Here is a 9,746-nt window from a genome sequence, read left to right on the forward strand (position 1 = left end):
ATGTCTTTAATATTAATTCTTTAAATTATTTATTTTTCTTCAGAAATAAAATGTACACCTGATGCCTGCAATTATTCGCTTCTTGTTCTCTCCATGATCCTTTTACTTGTAGTACAATTAATTAAAACAATGCTGTGACTTAAATTATTTGCAAATAATTCAAGTAAAAGGTCTCTACAACATAACCACCCTCAGTGTATACTATTGTCTTTGAATATAATAAATATTAACAGAATATGTATGTCCTTACGACATAACCTGCACTAAATGAATTCGCACACACACCTATCAAAGACATATTTTGCAAATGTTGGTTGTTTGTCTTGGTAGCAATAATAAGTGCACAACAGGAAGGGGTCACGAAAAAGGTATTAAGTTTCATAAAAGATTTAATTTCAATAAAAAAAGTATGTACGTTGATATACATAAATGTGTGTTAACGTTATTAATTGTTTTGGTTAAATATTTCTTTTTGATTTTTATAGTTCTCAATAGATTAAAAATAAATTGGTTGCTGCCTTTAGTTTTTATCGTTCGGATACATTTGGATCTTCTAAAGTGATCCTCCAAGAAGACCTATATTTTATAAGCACTTTTGCGGACATAAAAATATTATTTCGATCCACTATTAGTACTCAAAACAGGAAAGTGAAACATTTCCTCTATTTCAACTACTTTAGGAACTCATCTGCTACTGATATCATTATCATCATATTAAATTATTATTTTTTTCTGTATCCAATTTTCATAAAATGTTATTTTTCCCACAAACACATTTTGCCATCTCACCATCACTTAGAAAATTATCCTTACTTCCACTATATTCATAAACTTCATGCAACTCCTAAAATGCTCCGGCGATATCCATTACGAAAACAGGCAGCCATACACTTTTAAAATGTTTTTGAAATTAAATATAAAACGAAGATCACCACCTGCTCTGATGCAGTTGCTAACGTTTTAATGATGATGACAGCACCCAATAATGTTGATAAGAGACAATACCCCTTTTCTTCATTTACTGCTGCTTGTCATTCATTCTCCAATTAATTATGTATGTTCTCATGTACTCGTACTACAACATATCCATCGCTCTTAAATTTTTATCATAAAGGAAACCATATGTTGTGAACCTGAACTAAATGGTAAGTGCATTTAATCAGTAGTTCTAGGGCCTAGTCATCAATGTTCAGCAAACGTGTGTCACTCACTTACCCGTTCACTCACCACCCTCATCATGCGCCTTCTCCTCTACTGAATTTCTGGTATTCTTTGGCAGCTACTTAAAATTCAAAAAGGAACTCCCTACCTCACCCTAATTTTGTTGCCACAACAATAACAAAAAGACATCAAGTTAGGGCATGCCACACTTTATCGTTTTCGGTTTCCTCTGGTACGCTGCTTTCAACTTCTTGAGTTTACCTTTTAAAAAGACATAAAATGCATTTTGTATTGCAAACGAAACGACGACAACAGCAACTACAACGACGATGAGAAGCCTTCTAAAAGTATCATTTACATTGTAATCAGAAGAAACGACAACGAAGAAGCAAACATAATGTTATGCATTTAAGTGAAAGGAAAAACCTATTACCCATGCCAACCCACAACACTCCAATAATAAGAATAGAGAAACAGCTGTTTTGGCGTTAACATAACAATGAAATCAACCGTAACGTTATTTTAGTAATTTTATGCATGAGTCCACAGAGTAGTATGTTGAAGTCGAACCTAACCATCCATCCCACCTTCCTTTAATAATATTCATATCACAACAAATAATAAATATATATAAAATATGTAAATAATTAAATATTGTCTTAAGCCTTAGAAAATATCCTTTAAAAACCCACGCCTTGTAAGAGGCCTTATCGAAAAAACCCACGCCTTGTAAGAGGCCTTAGGCCTTTAAACATACACGCCCTAAGGTAGGCCTTAGAAAATATTCTTTAAAGAATGCACGGCTTATAGTAGGCCTTAGAACATATTTTTTAAAACAACCACACCCTAAAGTAGGCCTTAGAAAATATTCTTTAAAGAATCCACGGCTTATAGAAGGCATTAGAAAATATTTTTTTTTTAACGCACCTTATAGTAGGCCATAAAAATTATTCTTTAAAAAATCTACGCCTTATAGTAGGCATTAGAAAATATTCTTTAGAAAATGCACACCTTATAGTAGGCCTTTAAAAAATATTCTTTAAAAATTAACACCTTATAGCAGGCCTTAGAACATATTCTTTAAAAAATCCACGCCTTACAGTAGTCCTTAGAAAATGAAAAAATCTCTGTAGACTTCTTGAGACAGCACTCTGGCTTTCCTGAGTATTTTTTATTTTATTATTTTTTTTTTTTTTTCATTTTAATTGTTTATTTAAAAAGTCAATAGAATGTTTATTTGTATCATAAAACGTAAAGTGTTTGCAAATACAAAAAACAAAAATGTTGTTTTTAGCAACACCCAAAACACATTATTAAATTTATGTGAAAGTTATTGTGGACCAATTGTTTATTTCTTAATGAACTAATTTTATTTGCTTTTGTTATTCTTTTCTTTTTTGCAGGTGGTCAACAGCTACAACCGCCACGTTTTACCACACAGCCATCATCGTCTTGGGAGTCATAGAAAGCCTAGGAAAAAATCATTGATTGAGATCAGAAGAAAAATTCACCAGTTGTCGTATTTTTAGATCGCACAGTATTGGCAGCTCTTCTAATATTCGAATCAGATAATTCCATTGGTCGGGCAGAAACAGATTCAGCGAAAGCTTCTTTAAATTTTTCGAGCAAAATATCCAAGGGCAACTCTTGATCACCCATATCCAAGGTATGCAAGCTATGGCAAAACGAAAGCGAAGCCGGTCTTAAGGAATCGTAATGAAAGTATAAATACTTTGATGAACATAATGATAAGTTTTCCAGGGCAGAGTTTTCAACAAACAGCAAGGGGAATTTCTGAAAATCAACCCCCCATCCATGCTTAGGGTTTGTATACGCGATGAAATTTGTAATTGTTCGAATTCCTTGATGCAAACGAAAATACCACCCGATGTGAAGAATTCCCTTAGCTGTGGCTGGGAATTTTCATGCAATAACTGTTGCAAATTATCCATTGTCAGGCCAGAACAAAAGATTAGATGCAATACGGAAAGAGCTGGTGGTAATTTAAGATTTGTAACTTCCACGAATTGAGTATTGAAAAGTGTCAATTGGTTTAGATTTTTGAGGTCCACAATTTCACGTGGCATTTAATTTCGAATGTGTAAGCTGATGCTTAATACCTGCAAATTTGCAAATTGACTCACAAATGACAGAATTATGGAATCATATGATAAAGTGGATATTTGTAATTGTTTTAACCTTAGAGGTGAATCAAGTTGAAGTTGTATAGCATTTGTATCTGTTGTGGAAATTCCACGCATTTCAAAAATTTCCAAGGGGAGTTGATCCAAAAGTCGACAAACATCTGTCAAATGTATTTCTCCATTCAATCCTGCAATATTCAAACATAGCGATTTCAGTTTTACACATCCTAACAATGTCATGATTATTTTGCCTGCCATGTTGCTTTTATTGCCATCGGAAGTCGTAACTTGAATCGCAGCCACCTCAAGATCTTCTAGATTCGGTACGCTAGTTGGTAGCACAGACAAATATTCAATGGGAATATCATCGTATGCTCTAAATCGAATCTTTTTTAGGGTTTTAAAATATTCCATGGGTACTCCGGTGTCGGAATATAATTCATACAATTTTGAGCCATAGAATTGCAAAAATAAAAAAAAAATCGATTTCAGTGGGAAATAAACGCCGACCTGCGTTTCGTTGGAAACAATAAATTTCTCACATCTACCCATGATTTTTAATTTCTCATAATTTATCGGCCATATAAAATCGGTGAATATTTGTCGTAGATTTTCATCGGTCTGTGCCAGCCTCAGCTGATCCGTAAAGTTTAAAAATTTATGAATGTGAATCATCACATCACAGTTCGATGTAAGTTTATTAAACAGTTCCGACGTCATTGTGCCTTTTCAAAATGTTCCGTCTTCGTTGAATGTCTGGCGTACACTAATACATCAGAGTTGAACAGAACAAAGGTATATTTAATAAGGTAGCCGCATCGGCCCAGCGGTTGGTGCAAATAAATGTTAGAATTAAATTGAGAGTAAATGTGTGAGAGCGTAACTGAGAGATAATCGTCAATACCGACTAATGAAAATTGAAAAAAGAGAATACGTCTTTAGCCATTACCGATATCGTACTATTTTGTGCATGAGTGACTCACACACTTTGTTATGCTCTTTCAGTCAGTCGTTGTTTGATAACTAACGAATGAACACATTCTACGTCAGGCATGCTTACCTATATACGCTATCATAAACACGCATTCTCATTTTTTCTCTCTTCGTCAGTCGTTTTTAATAATGAATTCTCAGTTACGCTCAACTACACCCAGCAGCCCGCAGGCCATAACAATTTAATAGCCATCCGAATGTATACTATAATGTCAATAGGAAAAAATTAAATAACGGCGGTTAATAGCATACAACTAGCATCCGATCGATGAATCGAATTGCTATTACATTGTAAAATAAAATCTATACTAGAATTGAAGAACAAAACTAAATATAATAAAATATTGTCATTGTACTTGCTTCTGAATTGGATGGCTTTGTATTGCACCCGATTGTTAATATAGTTTCGTTATTGGGGTTTTCAGCTGGTGTTGTACCGTTATTCATTTCTTGATGCCTTTTCGTTCTATCAATTATTTCGAAGTAAAATTTCATTTTCTAAGTTGTTTTTGAAAGTAAAAGATGTGAAGTTGTGGTAACAAAAAATATTAATATTAAAAAAAAAAATAATTAAAAAGTACGGTAAGTCCTGTGTATATGGATATTGTAATTGCTGTGTGGTTTCCCATTATTTTCTGTCTTTATTTCAGAAGGAAGGGATAAAATGGAAAGGATTACGTCAAAAACAAAATAGGAATTGTTTCAAAGTTCACAAAGCTAGACACTTCCGAACAATATCCTACAATATTTTTTTTAATTTATTGATTTGTTTTTATGAATTTTTAATACGTTTTATGATTTACTTAATTTAACCATTATTTTTATAATAAACATGCTTTGAGAATAAACCAGTGGAAATGTTAGTTCCATTCATCTCATTATAGATCCTAATAGGATAATATTAATACCCATCCCACCTTCGCTTACAATGTTGGAAGAGTCGGACACATCCGACCTTCGTTTACAATGTTGGTGGAGTCGGACGCATCTCACATTCGCTTACATTGTCGGTCGATTTCGGACTCATATGACGGCCTTGATCATCACCTCAAGTGATAGAAAAATATTCTTACCGCCCACCTAATCCACAGTGTTGTTTATTGATAACCTGCTTTTATTTATTAGGTGTTTACATTTTTTTAAGTATAGTGAAATATTGAGTATTTAATGAGAACCCTGAGGCTGATGCTGCGAAATTAAATATTTAAAATCTGATTCTATTTTCGTCAAAAACAAGCGAACGTCTCCTCTTACCGAAATATTAAGACGGTTTCTTTCTTTGTTCATTATGTGGTTAACAGCACTAACCACATAATGATCTTCATCATATTTTATTTCTAATAGTTCTTCTTGATACTTTGTATCAGCTTCCTTAGCATTAGCTGTAAATGGATTTTTCATCCATTGGTACTCCTTTAAGTTCAAAATGTCTTCAAATCGTTTTTTTTTCATGTTTTTTCACTAAGATGGCTGCAAAACTTATCAATATCCTTTGAAGTTAATTCATCTTTTATAGATGATAATTTAGGAAACTGACAAAGCTCTCCTTTTAACAGATTATTACGGAAAAGTTCCAGTTTGTCAATAAATAATGACACAATACTTTGGCTGCTTATTAGACTTTTATTTGTGTCTTGGAGTTGTAAATCTAGATGGAGGTAGATTTTGTATGTGATTTACCATTAAAGGTGTCCCTCTATCAAATACAACAAACAACTTCAAATAACCTATCTACTCAATACATCGTCCGTGTGTGTAAATAGTAAACAATGAATTTGCGTTATAACAGCACGTTGTCTTTTAAATAAAACTAGATTCAACAATATAGTTAAAATCTATAATATACTTAGGAAAATCCTACCGCCCACCAAAAAATCCGTATCGCCCACTAGGGTAGTGACCAGTTTGACTATCGCTGGCCTAGACCATCGCTGTGTAATTGTAAGTATACGGGCTTCGGATGGAAGATGTATGGGCAAAAAAATCCACTGGGCACTTACTCTCAATTTTGTTATGCCCACCACTGTTCCACGTGTCCGCACAACACTTTGGGATAAAAGTATGTTTAAAAACTTTTAAAAACAACAGAACATGCGCTTTTTTCAAGAATTAAATATTTGATAAAATATTATTATTCAATTCATATAAAACAATTTTTAATAATGCTTTAATGTATATAATAACAAATAATAAATTCATCAATAACTTATTCCGACCATAAAAATGTACAGTACTGTTTTGTTTTCTCTCACACACACAATGCATTTTAATGCATTTGCATTTTTTATTGAATCTCTCTCTCTCTCTGAATATATATATGCATCAATGGTGTCCAACCCATTTACGGCAGTGATGCTCATATTACTTGCATTGATATTTGTATATTACTCTCCCGCCTATACTAAACAAACGGCAGATCTAAATTGAGAGAGCATATGTGTGGTTTGTTTTCACGAAAACGTAAATGGCAACACTGATTTACGGTAGTTGTAAGGCAGGCACGGACAAAGCGTTAAAAATTCTGTTCGCACTCGGACGTTTGCTGAAAAACAGCCTTCTATGGGTATGGGTGCAGTTGTCATGGCTTGCATAATCAACTTCATTGTCGGTACATTTGAACGTTTATATTTCTATTTTCAAACTAAGTGCCTGTAATTCGGTAAATAATTTTTCACAAATAAAGGTTTTTATTTCACAACGATAGTAGAACATTGGCCTGTTGATCAACTATATTTACCAGAACAGCAACAACAACATTTATTATTATACATTCATTTATCCTCCAGCCTCCCCTACTCCAGAGATTTAATACCGGTGGTGTACATCGTGACTCTATGTGGCTCATTAATAAAGTATTTTTGTGTAATTGTAAAAGTATTTTAAGTGGGAGCTCTTCATCTGCTGCTGCGTCGTCGGTAGTGGAGCAGAGAGCAGAATGGAATCCCTTCATTTCAATGGGAGAAGGTACTAAATAAGTATCTGTTGATACTGTTGTTCTAGTTGTCGTTGTTATTGCTGCTACTGCTGTTGTGGTTATAAAACAATTTTGTTAATTACTCCCTTTTACAATTCATTATTTTTTCAAGTGCTTTAAGGAGGGATATAATCCAAGCAGGCAGATGAAAACTTAGGTCGGTGGGCAAAGGGCGTGGACCACCACGAAACCATTGGAAATTTTGCAAATTGAAAAATGTTACAAATGTTTTTTTTTTTTTGACCAGTCGAAGTCAAAGATTAAATATAAGACGCAAGTGGCGTAAATTAATCGTAATTAATTATCTGTTAGATTGCAATCATGATGAGTATCAGCACATTGAAAAATAAAGAGTCCCTCGGTATATAACCGCAGACACTATTAGACAAAGGGCTTTATTTATGTAAGGTTTTAATTGGTGTAATAAATCATTGATTGACCCTGAATATATTTACTCATTAAAATTATTATATACTGCCATATTATACCCTACACAACTACTACCGACAATGAACTTTCTGTGGGTCTATATGCCGAACCTGGGCGATATAAGTAGAACCCTCTTGACCGATTAGAGGTGAACAGCTGTCATATTTTCCGAATAGTATTTTCACACAAAAGTCTTGGTCAATTGGAACCGCTTAATATCAACCGATCTTTTGCCAAAACTGTCACCCTTACGCTTGGCCAGATCCCATGTGAAATTTCGTTATTAGGACCATAACTTCGGCCTCTGGAGCGACCAGAAAATCCAACAAAAATGAAGTTTTTGGTAAATTTCTTCGCCAAAAAATCAGATCCATTCAATCAGATCCATACATACATATATTTTTTACTTTATTAGATGTGATTACTTAATGAATAATAATAAATATCGATATTTCATGATATCTACCACAAAAAATAAAAATCCAAAATTCTTAGACATATTCCTGATTTAAAAAAAAGTTTTCTCATAAGGAACTAGAAAAAATTGCATTAATATTAGAAGCACAAGTATTTGTAAATACTTTCATGTATAATCACATAAAACAGCAGTGAGAACTGCGTCTTCTTTTGTTTGTGTGAATGTGTAAAATATCGTGGTTGAGCACACTTAAAAAAAAACTTTGTATTTCTATTAAATATAGCTATTTTTTCAAATATCATCCAAGGCGTGGATTAAAAAAAATATTTTTTCAAAAACCATGGATTTTTATAAAAAAAATAGCGCAATATGATGAAATACTATATATGACTGAAATAGTTGATGAAATACTAAATCAATTTGTGTATCTGTTCCAAATACATGGTGAAAATTTCCTAGAACTTAAGGCAGAATATTTCAATACGTTTAAGGCGACTCATTTGAAAAACCTAACCACATTGCGTTGCAATCATATGTTTATTGGCGAACAAGATTTATAAGATTCAGCAAAGAATGTCCAAAATTACAACAACTGAAAATACATGGCTGTTTTAATGCGAATCATCGAGAACTGCGAATTGTTCACGATGTACCAGGGTGCGCGAAATTTCGCTCGCGAATGAATGAAAATACATTCTTTTCGTTTTGTGCTCATTATACCCTACACAACTATGTTGTCAGGGTATTATAGCTTTGTGCAGCCCCAAAAGTTTGTAACGCCGCGAAATATTGGTCCTAGACCCACCTTTAAGTATACCGATCGTCATATCTCGATTAGCTGAGTCGATCTAGACATGTGTGTCCGTCCGTCTGTCCATTATAATTTGTAAACACGATACAGTTATGGACCAATCTTCACGAAATTTTGCATGTAGGATGGGTTCTGGCCAATGAAGACCCCTATTGTTTTTGATAAAGATCGGTTAATATTTAGGGGATGAAATTGACCAAATACTAAATTTTTGTCGGTTTTTCTGGTCGCTTCAGAGGCTGCAGTTATGGTCCGAACACCGTGAAATTTTACATGGAGAAGGGGATAGGGCCTAAGAATAAGCATGCCTGTTTTGATAAAGATCGGTCAATATTTAGCGGGTCAAATGGACCCTGACTTTTGTGTGAGAAATTACAAATTTTTCTGCTCCTGAAGGACATATAAACGAGAAGTTGATAGTATATCCAAGATGAGTTGTTGACCTTCAAATTGATACCAACTATATGGCTGTATGTACTCCGATGCGGGAGTTATACCTAATTAATTAAAGGTGACTATGTGCATATTATTATTACTCCATTAGAGGACGGAAATCTCGCGCTGATCACTTTGAAATTGTACATGAAGTTCCGATTATGGTCAAGGACGACGCTTATAAATTTCAGTGAAGTTGAGATTTCATTCAGGGCGTACAATGAACCGAAAACTTTAATTTTGCCACATTTTCTAGTCGCTCTAGAGGCAATTATTATATACAGAACATCACATATTTTACAAGGTGAAGGGGATCTGACCAACTACTTAGAGCGGTTGTTTAGATGATGATAGGTCAATTTTCCGAGTGTCAAATCAACC

The sequence above is a fragment of the Musca vetustissima genome, unplaced genomic scaffold (assembly GCF_032173495.1).
Source record: "Musca vetustissima isolate MV318-11 ecotype Yass unplaced genomic scaffold, APGP_CSIRO_Mvet_v1 utg11946, whole genome shotgun sequence".
Taxonomy (NCBI): domain Eukaryota; kingdom Metazoa; phylum Arthropoda; class Insecta; order Diptera; family Muscidae; genus Musca; species Musca vetustissima.